The sequence below is a fragment of the Apis mellifera genome, linkage group LG14 (assembly GCF_003254395.2).
Source record: "Apis mellifera strain DH4 linkage group LG14, Amel_HAv3.1, whole genome shotgun sequence".
Lineage (NCBI taxonomy): Eukaryota > Metazoa > Arthropoda > Insecta > Hymenoptera > Apidae > Apis > Apis mellifera.
Window position 1 is genome coordinate 2,151,838 of NC_037651.1, and position 14,644 is coordinate 2,166,481.

At 32.8% G+C, this 14,644-nt stretch overlaps 1 long non-coding RNA gene across 6 annotated transcripts in view; it reads left to right on the forward strand.

Moving 5' to 3' along the window:
• Positions 1-14,644, forward strand: part of LOC100577945 — a 274,124-nt gene that overhangs the window by 66,018 nt on the left and 193,462 nt on the right. The window lies entirely within an intron of this gene.

The window sequence follows — 14,644 nt, forward strand, 5'->3', positions numbered from 1 at the left end:
ATTAACCCGTGGAGACTAATTATAGTCGCGCACGCGAGGGGGCGCAGCGTTTAATGTCTGCCGGGGATGCGGCGCGCATGCGCGGCTTCGGTTGACGTTTACAGAGAAATATCGCGGTTCCATGCGGTTATACGATTTTTTAATTAACCCTTTGCGGTCCATTAAAAACAGCCCCGCCAACGGGGCTTACATGTTCGGCCGCATTTTATCACCTCGCCAATGTATATATATATATGTATATATGTATGTATGTACGTTGGCTCAGCACCTGTTCAGATATGTTTCAACTGGAAAATGAGATTTTTGTAAATGGGCTCGCGTTTCGAAAACGTTTCCATGGGAATGGAAATGTTTGTGAAAGGATGGAAATTACGGGCGGGTGGATGCGTTGAATGTGATTCCGTTTTCGGTTCTCGTCCGTCGAGACTTGTTCGCGCCTTGTTTCGATCGATTGCGCACCTTTGCCAGACCGGATTTCACGCTTTCGTCTTCCGCTCAAAGGTGGTTTCACCGCGAGCGGGAAAATTTGAATAAAGTTTTGAGCGAGGATGTTCTAAAATTGTAAATTCCGTAATGTTCTCTACGGATTCGTTAATTTCGCGATTCAATAATTGTTGTTAATTTTATTTTCGAATATATTGTTCAATGGAATCTTGAATTTTTCCAAGATTCCTTAAAAGTTAAAAATATCTAATTTTCAAGAAAATTTTTCTAAAATTTATTGTAAAAGATATTTTATATTTTGTTTTGAAAAAAAAATTGTAAATAATAAATGGAAGTATATTACGTGAAATTACTTCTTATTTTTCTCCATTTCAATAAGTAAAAAGAATTATTGTTCGTGACTTACAATCGGAGAACTATCTCGGAACTTTGTAAAACTCTTTCAACGCGCTTTCATCGTTAAGTAATTGATTCTCTTTAGGAGAGTTGTCTGGTCTTTTAAGTACGTGTAATCTACGGAAGAAATGTCTAGTGAATGAGACAAATGAGGAAGAGTTTCGTTATTTGGAGTTCTTATTATATGTGTAATCAGGAAATAGAAAGAACTCTTTATTTGTCTCTTCTTTTCAAGAGACATAAAATTGGTTCAAAATTTAAAAGAAAATATTAAATAATTAATGAAGTAATAAATTTCTAAGATAGATAATATTCTCTAAATAAATTAGAAGCAAGTCACTTGCAATTCATAACAATTTTACTTTCCAAATAATCCTATCTTAAATTGGATACATTTATCAGAACTTCTTTCTGAATCCATCTACTCTGAAACGAATTATAAATCGTATATCATCAATAATTTAATAAATACACTTTAGGCATTCATTTACAACGAGTTACCAAAATGGATTATTAGATACAAAGAGGGAAGATGTGAAACGAAAGTGGAGGATCAAGGTTTCGAAAGATCTTGATTGTCGTCGAAGGTAAAACACAGTCGGCGCTCTTTTGTCTTAAGAAAACTGGAAAATGAGCGTCGTGCTCACAGTGGAACGGCTCTTCACGGCTGAAAGCCGTGCTTAAGTAGTAGCTTTCATGTGTCAAACAATGGTCTCCGATTGATCGGACGAATTGCTCTGCCAGTGACAATATCCTGAAACAAAACTTGAGCACGTAGCTGCCAGATGTTTACAGGAATCCCTCGCAGAGAACAATTTCGTAAGCAACTGGTGTTTACCTTTTTAATTCTTATTTAATTTTTTCCTTTTTTTAAGATAGTAGAATTGTATCGTCTCACAGTAATTGCTTGGTATAATGAGAATGAAATTAAAAATGAAATTCAGGGAATATAATCAGAAAATATTCATTTTAGAAAGGAAATTTATAATTTTGAAAATTCTGATTTTAATGAAAGTTTTATATATGTGTAATTTATCTTTTCAAGGAAAATCTTGTTGACAAATTATTCATTAATTTGTTTTAAAAACTTGAATATTTTATGCTAATATATATATATACTTTAATGTTATAATAAAGACTTTGGAATAATTTATATTTGCATAAAAATCCACAATTTAAATATCCACAAATAAATACAGGTAATACATAAATTACAGAATATAATATAATTCTAGAACAGTCTCCCTTATAATTCAATATTTTTGTATCATAAATTCAATTCTTTACGCCATTTCAAACTGATTCTCTAAATCAAATAGATAGAATTTATGATAAACCATGATTTCGAATCATCCCCTCAGGCACAAGATTCCAGGAATTTCCAATGATACCCTCGCCTTTCTATTTCTTAATATGACTCCTGTACAAAGTGGCTGGAAGAATCTATCGATGGATCTCTATTGGAGGAGAACCACCCTCCTGTGCAATCAACCCGCAGAGAAGAACTCGAAGCCTGCAGAGAAACAAAAACATCGAAATTCGTTCACGTGCAGGCTTTGTCCATTTAAAGCGAGTATTCATTGAAAGAATACTCCACTTTTCCTCAAGCTTTAAAAGTCTTCTCTGAATATATTACGCGAATACATTCTCTCTTTTCTTCGTAGACGATACTCTATAAAACATATTCGAACCATTGTGTCAAATAATTTCTAATAACACTTCTAAAGTTACGAAAAAACACGAAAAGTGTTATAATTTATTATTCATAGATTTAAAAATACATACTGCAACTTTAAATAATTTTTATCTCCATAAAATGAAGCGAAGACTCTTATAAACGAAATAATGAGACATTTTGCTTCATAAATACAAAATTAATATATATAGTAATAAACGTTTATTATTATACAATTTAACAATTAAATATTAAGTAATAAATTGATTACAAATTCTCTTTTTCCTTTCTTCGACTCGTCAATTTTCCAAATATATCTTTTCCTATACAATTATTAACCAAAATTATAATAAATATTTAAAGAAATTATAACTTATAACAAACGAATAAATATTTCGATACAACAAGCAACAAGAAGCATTGCACCCCCCGTTAGAAACGGCACTGCGCAGGGAAATAACAAGTTTCCACGTGGAATTTCTTTACGTTATACTTCCACTTTCTTATATATTCCTTACACATTTCTTTAATCTTCCTCGTTCTACATATTCTCTGAACATATATATATACACGCAAACACTTCTCTCTTGCTCATATCCGGCACTCATATTTAGACCTGTCAGATAGACGCGTCGAGTTTACGGCCGCGTATTGGATCCGCGTGAACGCAGGAAATCGATCGTTGGCCGACGACGCGTGGCCGCAGAAAAAGAAAAAAAAGGGGGAGGGGGAGGAAGAGAAGAAAGGGGGGAGGAAATGTAACAGCGGAGAAAAGAAGGAAAAATGGGGAAATTCGAGGGTGTGTGACAGGTTCCATTATGAAATCGTTGGGTGTAAATTACTTTAAATCGGTGGATGGTTGGTTCGCTTTCCACGCAGAAATTGTGGAAACATTTTCGTTTCGGAATAATTACGCCATTGATAATCTCTTCGACGAATCTCTTTTGTTTTTATTTTCCATTTCTTTCTTTTTTTTTTCTGTCGAATTCGCGTAATTAGAAGGATTATTTTAACGCGAGTTAGAGGTCGGCCATTTTGTCGACGGGACATGATAAAATGGCGCTGGCTGTATTCGTGTAATCGTGGAAATTTGCTATTTGCTCTTCGTGTTTCTGATTCAGCTTTCGAATAACCTGTTTTGGGATATTTAAGAGGAGACGGTTTCTTTTTTTTTTTTGTTAAATGTTAATTAAAAGAATTTTTCGTCTGATTGATCGTCATTTTCAAGTTTAATCTGAACATAGGAAGTAATTAATAATGATAATATCATGGATAAAAATGAAATAATAGATCAGAATCCTTTTCGTTCTATTGTACGTGAAATTTTTAGATTAAAAATGAATTGAACGTATTTTAAATTAAGGATCATTTATATTACAATGTGAATTTGCTTTTCATATCTCTGAAAAATTCCAGTTTCCTTTTTGTGAAAAGGGGAGGAAAAAAACTACGTCAGAGCTATAAATAATTAACGAAAATTCTAATAAAAGAATTTCTATGGCCATAGTCCTTTCTATTCCATGTGTAGTTTGACACATTTTAATGGTATACTACTTACAGTTCCTATGAAGGGTATAGAATATATAAGTGCACAACTATCAACCATAAAAGTAGATCTATACTTGTGACGTTGTGAATATCATTCAACGTTTTTCGATTCATAATTTTCAGAATTTTTAAAATTTCCTCATATTTAAAAATATTTGCAGAGATTCATTTATTTTCCAATAAAACATTTTTCATAATTTATACAAAATTTATTTACAAATTACATACTGTTACTATTAAATTTTATTAATGCCAAATGATAAAAGTACATAAATTTAAATTCACCCAATTAGTATTTAAATTCTATAATAACAACATGCAAATACCATATTATGCAACTACCATATTCCACGTGGTGTATCCTTTGATATATTTACAATTAAAAGAAATGCTTTTAAACGGTAATGCATAGTTAAAAGCTACGCTTAAGGAATAATGTATTACCAAAGATTGAATCTATAGTTTATCAATATAAAGCTCAAACATATTAAAGTGATTATCTTTGGTAGTATCCACACATAGAAAATGCTATGTAATAATCCTACTCGTAGGGTATATATATATATGTATCCACATTTCCCTGTTAGCAATCGGATACCTATTCATGTGAGCTTCATGTATATCATTCTCTGTGTACATACGGTTTAGAATTCGAACGCATCGAGAGAGCACATGTGATCTCGTTTGACGTTATCAAATGAATTGCAAATGCATGGAGTGTACGTATTTATATTGCCAGCCATAAGTAGCAGGATATTTGCTGTGTTTGCGCAAAATGTATGATATTTTATACGTGTCGCTCCAAGATATAATATCCACTATAACTTGTGATTCAAAACTGTTTACTAAAAGATTTTACGAATGATTTATTTCGAAAAATTGCAGTAAAATTAATTCTAAAAACTGAAGATTATTCCTTTTGATATGGAGGATATCGAGATTCAAAATTAAATTTTAATGATAATATTATTATATTATTGAATATAATATATTTACACGATCTTATTATTTATTATTCCATATTGAAATGATGAAAAATTATTTATCTTGAAATAAATTGGCGAAAATGTCGGGAAATAAATTTTTCGAGGCAATTTATTGTATTATATTGTAAGCATACGTATAAATTTCCAAAGAGAGGAACGAGTTATCAAGTTAATTATCCGTAAAATATGTAAAATATTTTATTTCATGAAATTGGTTTTACCTAAATAATCCTAAAAAACGATATTTTTTTCTCTCTCTCTCTCTCTCTCTCCAATGATATTTAACCTCTGCTCGTTATATTTGATAAATTTTTGTGCTCATGCCGGTTAAAAATTAATTGCAAGAAAATTCGTTGAAAATCAAAGCTCGATAATTTTTGATGGTCGGAAAAAAAAAAAAAGAATCGAAAATATCCGGTTGAAAAAAATATTAGAAATATAATATTTACGCGCATAAAATTCTAAATTTCCATCGATGGTTGTTTCGTTAATTTAATTTTCAAAATTTATAACATATCATTAGGCAAAATTTCGCAAATATTTCTTCATCGTTAACATCGATCTTTCGATTTACAAATGCAAAGAAACGATTTTTAAAACGATTTAATCTCTCTTCCATTTTTTCAAAAAAAAAATAACTGAACACGCGAAATGCACACAATTATTTAAACTTCGAATTAAAATCTTCTTTTCCGTTTAGAAGAATTAAATTTAAAAATTAAATTTTCATCTTATCATTAAATTTCTCGAAAACATAATTTTCCTTTTATTAAATAATACATTCGTGGGGGATAAATTCCAACGATTCCTCGCAATAATGTTTATCTAAAAACGATTCATCCTCGACGACATTAATCGGCTGACAATCCCTGACAAATCATACACACCCGATTTTTCGAAGGAAGCCTTCTATTTAAACGATCGTCATCATCGTTAATCAAGCAAAACCCGGCCACGTCATAAATTCCACGTGATAAACCGTTCGGTTTTACATGGGAACAGCATCGATAATAGCCGCGATCCATCGATTTTCGCCCCTCCTCCCCCCTCACCTAAATAATCCGTTGTACGCGGTACAAATCAATATAATTTCATGAATATTCCGCAAATGGACGTGTGTCCACCGTGTTATAATTTCCAATCCACGTCAGGTCGTATCAGTGTAAACACGTATGCCTCCATTTCATCGGCAAATCCTTCCACGGCCTGAAAGCCGAATTGCATTACACTTCGAGCATCGCTCCAACTTCTCCTTCTCCGTTCAACGCCGTTAAATCCTGCCAGTCATCGCAATATTCGATCGATAATTCCCTTTGATTCATCCTTCACCTTCTTCTTTGAAACGCAACTCCCTATTCTTATTCTCGTGTCTCGTGCAATATCGAAATCGCGTGATGTTTAAATATTGACGAGTATCTCGAAAATCGAACGGGAGAAATATCTCCGTCCATTACTGAATGTAAAACCGATTTCTCGAATGATCGATTTTTACGGACAGTGTATTTCACAAGTCGTTGGAAATTTCTCTTCGATATGTCCCATGAATATTCGTAAAATTTTATTCTAACACGAGTGAATCGATTGTATCTTTACAACAATATTTTCAATAAAATCTTCAATAAAATATCTACCACTAGTCTAGTTAAAAATTATGCCAATCTGGTGAATGGAAAAAAAGAAAAATCACTCTTAAATAATTAATTAATTCAACAAGGGAATTAAATCACACCGTGAAAATGAAGTGAAGTGAACAGACAGGGGAGGTAGAGCGAGGAGTGGATAAAGACCGTATCTATTTCTTGATTATAGTTCTTCGAGCTTGCTCTTGTCTCTTTGAAGTCCGCAGTCGCAATTACGGAGGAGCTATCATTTTGCATCCTCCCTCTCTCCTCTCTCCAACCCCCTAGTCCATGGCTAACGGTGCTATCAGGATGATAGCATGCACTTACGCCAACCATAGCGGTTGTACTCGTTTAACCTGGCCTCGTGGAAAATGGATTCCCTACTTTCTTTCATCGATTCTCGAGGTATAATTTATTCTTCCCCCTATTACCGATATCGTTTAGAGATTTAGACACTTTCTGCCCTTACACGTCTGTAAGGATATAATATAATATAATTCCAGAAATAGAAATTGAGAAAGAAAATTGAAGAATTTGTAAAATTCTCTTCACAATTCTTGCCTAATGCAAATATTAAATTTAAAATCTCGATACGAATACTTTTTTTTAAATCATTGTTTTCGCGAAACGATGATTCGATTATTATACTATAATATATAATATAATTCCAGAAATAGAAATTGAGAAAGAAAATTGAAGAATTTGTAAAATTCTTTTCACAATTCTTGTCTAATGGAAATATTAAATTTCATCTCGATACGAATACTTTTTTTAAATCATTGTTTTCGCGAAACGATGATTCGATTATTATACTATAATATATAATATATAATTCCAGAAATAGAAATTAAGAAAGAAAATTGAAAAATTTGTAAAGATTAATGATTCTCTTCACAATTCTTGCCTAATGGAAATATTAAATTTAAAATCTCGATACGAATACTTTTTTTTAAATCATTGTTTTCGCGAAACGATGATTCGATTATTATACTATAATATATAATATATAATTCCAGAAATAGAAATTGAGAAAGAAAATTGAAAAATTTGTAAAGATTAATGATTCTCTTCACAATTCTTGCCTAATGGAAATATTAAATTTAAAATCTCGATACGAATACTTTTTTTTAAATCATTGTTTTCGCGAAACGATGATTCGATTATTATACTATAATATATAATATATAATTCCAGAAATAGAAATTGAGAAAGAAAATTGAAGAATTTGTAAAGATTAATGATTCTCTTCACAATTCTTGCCTAATGGAAATATTAAATTTAAAATCTCGATACGAATACTTTTTTTTAAATCATTGTTTTCGCGAAACGATGATTCGATTATTATACTATAATATATAATATATAATATAATTCCAGAAATAGAAATTGAGAAAGAAAATTGAAAAATTTTTGCCTAATGGAAATATTAAATTTAAAATCTCGATACAAATACTTTTTTTTAAATCATTGTTTTCGCGAAACGATGATTCGATTATTATACTATAATTGCGGGGAATAATTGATATTCCCTGGAAAGAAATCGATCCGAAATAATCGGTCGTGTTTGATATGATGGAACGTTGTGACACGTGGCGGTGACACAAGGGGGCCGAAACGTTTCGAGATCGCTCGTATTGCAAGCGATACGAGTTATGAATTCATCGGCCGATACATCGGCTGACCGGTGTTACGTCAACAGCTCGAACCGTTGGTGGAGCACCTTGTCCCGTGAGAAATCGGCTTAAAAGCACGACAGCGAAACGCGCCCGTTTCGAAATGACTGATCGTCGCACCGGTGTAATTGCAATTATCGACCGATTTCAATCTTTCCCGCCCGATTTTCTATTCCTGTATGCGTGCACGTGATTCGATGATGGCGTCGTTTTTTTTTTTTTTTAGTGTAAATCATTCTTCGAGTTAGATTATTTATAATACGAGTTAAATTGTTAGATGATAAAGTATTATTTTGAGAAATTTAAATTTTTAAATGCATTCTTTATTTTCATTATTTGGAATAATGGTTCGTTTGCGTGAGAAGGAAATTAGCTAATTTGGAAAGCTATTTGTCCGTCATGAATGATAGATCATTCTGTGTATGTTTGTTCTTGATTATTTAATTTTGTTTCTAGTTTGGATTATAATTAATTAAAGTCTTTGAAATTTTTATGAATGTGTATATTGAATGTGTATATTTCTAAATTTCTCTGTCTTTTTTTCTTTTCCAGGTGAGTTTTAATTTCATCGTCGAGTGTTTATATAAGTTAACAATGATGAAGGTTTTCGAAGAATTTGAGAGAGGAAGAAAGTGTGAGTAAAATTTCATTCAAAAAGTCATTTGCTGATACAATTTGTAAGACAGATCGAAGAAAAATATTAAAATAAGAAAATTTTACAAAGAATAAGAATAAATCTTAAAGAAAAATAATATGGCATATTTATATGAGATATTTAAGTTACGTAAAAAATCTAAATTCACGTCATAAAAGAATTCAAAATCAACGATGATTTTGTAGAAAGTTGATCGAATATTTTATCGGTAAATAAGGAGAAGAAATAGAGAAGAATTTTTATCCAGAACATAATTAATTAACCTCAATAAAAAGCGTTCTCGTTGATTGCTGTTCTGGTAAATAGAATCGATGAAAGAAAAAGCGATTCCATTAGTCACATATTTCGATCTCTTTGAAACCAACCACAAAACATAAAAACACCAAGATTCCATTATTTAATTACTCTCGTTTTCTCTTTCTTAGAACCATTTCCCCCTTATTACAATTTCACCTACTAAAAATAAAAAAGAAACATTCCAATTTCTCGATTCCAAAAATCAGTTTCCTCGAACGAATTAAAAAAGAAAAAAAAATCAAAGTCAATACAAATCTTCTCTTCCTCTTCCTCCAATCGAAGGCCACGAGAAACGCGGCGAACAAACGTTCTCCTCCTCCTCCCCCTTCCTCCCCCAAATAAAATAACACGCGGGAAATTCGAGATTGCGCGGAGAAATCCCTCCCTTTTTGGAACGAAGTTAGCCGCCGACTAAGCGGGCTGCGTGTTACGTGAATCGCGAAATTAATAGACGGCTGCGCGGCGAGGGGGCGTGTGTTCATTTTCGAGTGGCGACGCAACGCGTTGTAAAATCGGATGTTGGACGGAAGCGGCGGGACCGACTTACTCCACACCTGTGAGCTATGGATATAAAGGGTGGTGGTGGTGGTGGTGGGCCGTTGTTGCGAACCTCTGAAATAAACGGAAGCTCGCAGTCTGGATTAAGTGGGCGCTGGAAATTGTGTTTCGTTCGTGGGACGAATCGAAAGGGAATTAGAATTGATCGGTGGCGTGAAGGATAATTCGAATATCCAGCATGGAATTTAGGTTAGTCTCTCCACGATGATATATAATCCCGCGTGTTTAAAAAATATTTCTCGAGGATCTTGCAAGGAAATTATAAAATATTAATGATGGAATGAGAGGGAACGATTCAGATAAATATTTTAATGAAGAGAAAATTTCATTTCAATAAAATATTATTAGATATTAATAATGGTTTAATAAGAAGTTTTATAATATTTTAATCAATTGGAATGGGAAAAAGAATTATTACGTATACGCGTAATTAGTTTGTAACAAGATTCTTATCCCATCGTCTATCCATTTTGAGATGCAAACTGCAAGTTAAATTACTTGATTTGCATGTGCACGAGTTCGTGTAAAATGATGATGATCCACGAGCCATGGCCTGGATACCTAAAATTGTGTCGCAGGAAGTAATTACATCGATTATAATGTTAATTATAAACGTATCTCGCGTTACTTAACCGTTGGTGGTAATCTTTCGCGTGTTCTTCTTCACGGTTTGTGAATACCGATTGAAATGAGAAACATGGGAACATGTTGCATTCGATAACGATAATGGCTGACCTATCTTTTATTAAGAAGTAATGAGGTCGTTGATGATAGTTGGCGCTATCGTCGTGAGACTTCGGCCAGACGGGTTCATAAGGGGTCAGTCTAATGACTCTCGCTTTAATATTGCACACAATTTTGTATATTTCGATATTATGGAATGCGAAAAAGGGGATTGTTAAAATGAAATTTTTAATTGTTGCAAATTCCTGTATATATTATTATCGAAAACAATTAGCAATATTTCAATTCTTTTCTCAACATTTCTTATATCCTTTTAAACGAAAAAGATTTATTTCCAAACGAAGATTCAGATCAACAAGAAAATTCTTACACTTTCCAATATTTCTTTTACGAGAAATTATCGAGTATTAAACGAAAGAAAAGCATATTCTTGTTCTCTTTTCCATCCTAATTTATCGAATTTTGAAAGAAAAAAATCTCGAGAATTATTTCATTTAGATTTCTCGAAAACAATTAGCCTCTCAAAGTTCACAGTCACCATTTCTTGTACGATCTCGTATTTCACGCGTCATCCAATTCCATTCGAGAAAGTTTCAGGCTGGAAAATGTAACGTGGAGAAGTGTCGATTCAAATTTCTTCTGCGTTAAATCCCCCACAATTTGCAACGATAACCAAGATTGTGCAAGGGTAAATCGGACGGTTTTGCAACTCATCCATTCGATTTCTCCTCGAAGATCGTTTGAAAGCTCGGAATTGGATAATTATTTATAACCACCGGTTACAGAAATTGAACAAAGAAATTATTACCCGTTGTTGTTGGTCACCTGAAGGTTTAAAATTGTTACGTAAAGAAATCTCGTAAACGAGAACAAAGTTTGCTGAATTTCATATCTTTCGTGGAATACGTTTGTTTGATTAAGTTCGAGTGTTTCTTTAGAAGAAGAAAAAATAACGAATGCGATTATGCGTATAATACAACAAGTTGTACATTTTTATGTAAATATTTACATAAGAGAAGATGTTTGCTTAATAACACATTCGTGATTGATGATAATGATAATTTTATTAATGGAATTTATTTAATCAATTGTATTGAATATATTGTTGGAAGCGACAAATAATTGTTATTTAAATAAGAAAGATTTAATAATAAGACATCATCAGGATGTTAAAGAATAATTAATTTTGATATTAAGCTAAAAATTATACGTTACGAGTCAAAAATTAAATTTACGCACGTTTTTTACATTTAGTTCCAAGTAAAAATTTGAATTATATTCATTGCGGACCATGATCTGACGAATATATTTAGTACAAATAAAGGAATATTGGAAAAATCTCGAGAGTTATTTCTCACAAATGGATACTATTTTAAAAACAAATATTTATTTTCGATTACTTTCATTTCCGTGTCGCGTCGTTAAAAACGTAATCCTACATTATCGATCCACTTGATGCGTTTCAATGTAATTTACTTTAATCACATTGATACACAATATAATTCTTTATAAAAATACGAACGAAGCATAGATTCTAAACATCGAAACAGCGAAAAAAAATTCATCTATGTACGTCCATTAATTTTTATTCAACGAATTATAAGTAATTTGAGCTCGCGTTATTTTATCACGGGAGGAAGCGAGATGGAAATAGAGTATAAACGGCGGTGTAACAAGGACAGAGCGATCGACGTAAAAATGCTCGTAACTCGTTAATCAAGCCTTATCGGACGTACTTTTTTCATCGTTTCAACGATTAGATTCTATCCTCGAAAAGGATATTTTTATTAAACACTCCGTTAGGTAAAGGATCACATAATTGCAATCCAATCCTGGACCGCAAAATCTTCTCGATCGACTCGAATGGACTGCTTATATAATTTAATAGAATCTACTATCTCCTTTTAATCGATTCCGCAACAGAAATACGTCCCTGTCACTTTCTATGCACCGACCACGGTAATTAGTCGATGCAATCATCCAAACGGGAACCCGTTTCAAACTTCGATATATTATAGTCGCGATAAGGACTTGTTGACCGGAAGAACGCGTGATATCGTCCAGGTGTTCCACTTTCCGCTCATTTCCTTCCTTCTTTCATCGTACTCAAGACTTTCCCTTTCTCTTTCGTCCCTTTATTTTTTCCCCACGTGTCGATTGCGACGCCCTCGTCAGAAACGTTGATCGAAACCTTCTTCTTGGGATCAAGAAGAAAGAGGTAAGTGAGAAGTAAATAGCGAGAGGAATCATCTTTTCGATGAAATACAAGTTGTCATTCTCTTTGATAACGAGGCCAATGAAAACGGGATTTATAAACGTGTTTTAATCCGTCGTTGCGAATGATGGAATTTCGTGTTCTTGAACAAGGTGCTCGACACGGATTATCAGAAAGAATCTCTGTTGTTTATCGTTGATGATCGAACGTAAATAACCGGATTTGTTTTTTTCTCTTTGAGAATGAAAAAAAAAAACATCATTAACAATTTCTCGTTAATTTTCCTTCGCTCGACTCGTTCGACACGATCATTCGATCGTCGTATAATTGTTGTTTTATAATTGCTAATCCTAGTTTTGTTTATCACATTATATGAAAATGTTATATTCATCGTTGTATTATTTAGAGAGAATAAGAAAGGATATTTTATTTATTATTCGTGGATAGATGTTAGATTTGAAATATTATATATTGAAACTTAGTTAATATCGCTTGCGCAAGTGGAAAAGAGAAACGTGAAAAATTGGTAATATTTTTTTTTTTTTGTGGAAATTTATTATGCAACGTGTTTTTCAGGTAATAAAATTTCATTTCCTCGTATTCAATTGTCGTTGCAATCGTCGTTTAATCTCGTCGGCTTATAATGTTTTCGTTGTTTGTCAATTTGTCTTTTCTTCTTTCTTCGTTTAAAAATAATCGTGATTCATTTCAATTCGTTGAAAATGGAAAGAAAGCATTACCTGTATATATATACATGGTGTTGAAAAAGAAAGTAGTTAAATTTATAGTTAACCAGTTAAATATAGTTATTTCATGCGCCTGTAAAATACTTAACCTTTAAATTTTTTTCGATGAACGAATTCTGAAATAAAATTTCGATTTATCGAGTGGTATGAAATGATTAAACCCAGTTCCAATCTTTAAAGTCGCCTTTGTGAAACCGCCTATTTCACGGATTCTGATCAATTGCACAGTGCTCCAGGCCTTTTGCGACCTGACTTTTTCACGCGTAAGAAACGCCGCATAATCAGCGCCATTATGCAATCCCGTGACTCAATCTCTGCTAAAAAAAAATCACTGTTCTCGCTGCAGATGTTTACAGCCCCGGCGATTTAGAAAGCGAAAGTCGTCACGAGGAACGAAACGAGAGAGAGAGAGAGAGATCCTCCATCAAGCAAATGATGTTATCGTGCGCCATCTATTTCTAATTTCGTGCAATGATAAATTATCGATAAGGCTGAACCTATGCCACAAAAAAGTATTAAAAAAAAATTAAAGAACAGTGATTCTTTAATTCGATAACGAAATTGTTGGTTGTACGCTATTCTGTTAAAATGATTCCTCTGTGACGAATCGAGGAGTAGAATATATATATTACGTCACGTTGTCTTTCACTATATAGGTGTGATATGTCACGTGGTCGAGTTTCCACCAATGCGGAGCGTCGCATCGTGCACGTGATATGTGACGTCACGATTCGGCGCGCAAATGTAATTTACGAAACAGTATTATCATTCTTTTTCGACAATGAAATGATAAATTATTGTTAATGAAATTTGGAAATAATCGAAGGAATGAAATTCGAGTTGTTGTGATTAACTTTACAAGTCAATCCAATTTCTATGCTTTGGCATACCTTTCGTTCAAAATTCAAGAAAAAAAGATCGCACATCAACTTGTAAATTCCAATCTTCAGATTTTGATGGATTCAATCTTGGAAATAACTCGTTTAATGTGGAGAATGTTTGTAAAAATTTTGGAAAAAAGTATGTTTTCGTTTTCTCATTTTTTTACAGTGGAATGAAAAACTTGTAAAGATGGTATAATCGAGGAGGAGATATTGAAGAAGCTTGACGCTTCAAAATCAGGCAAGACAAAATGCTCTACGACT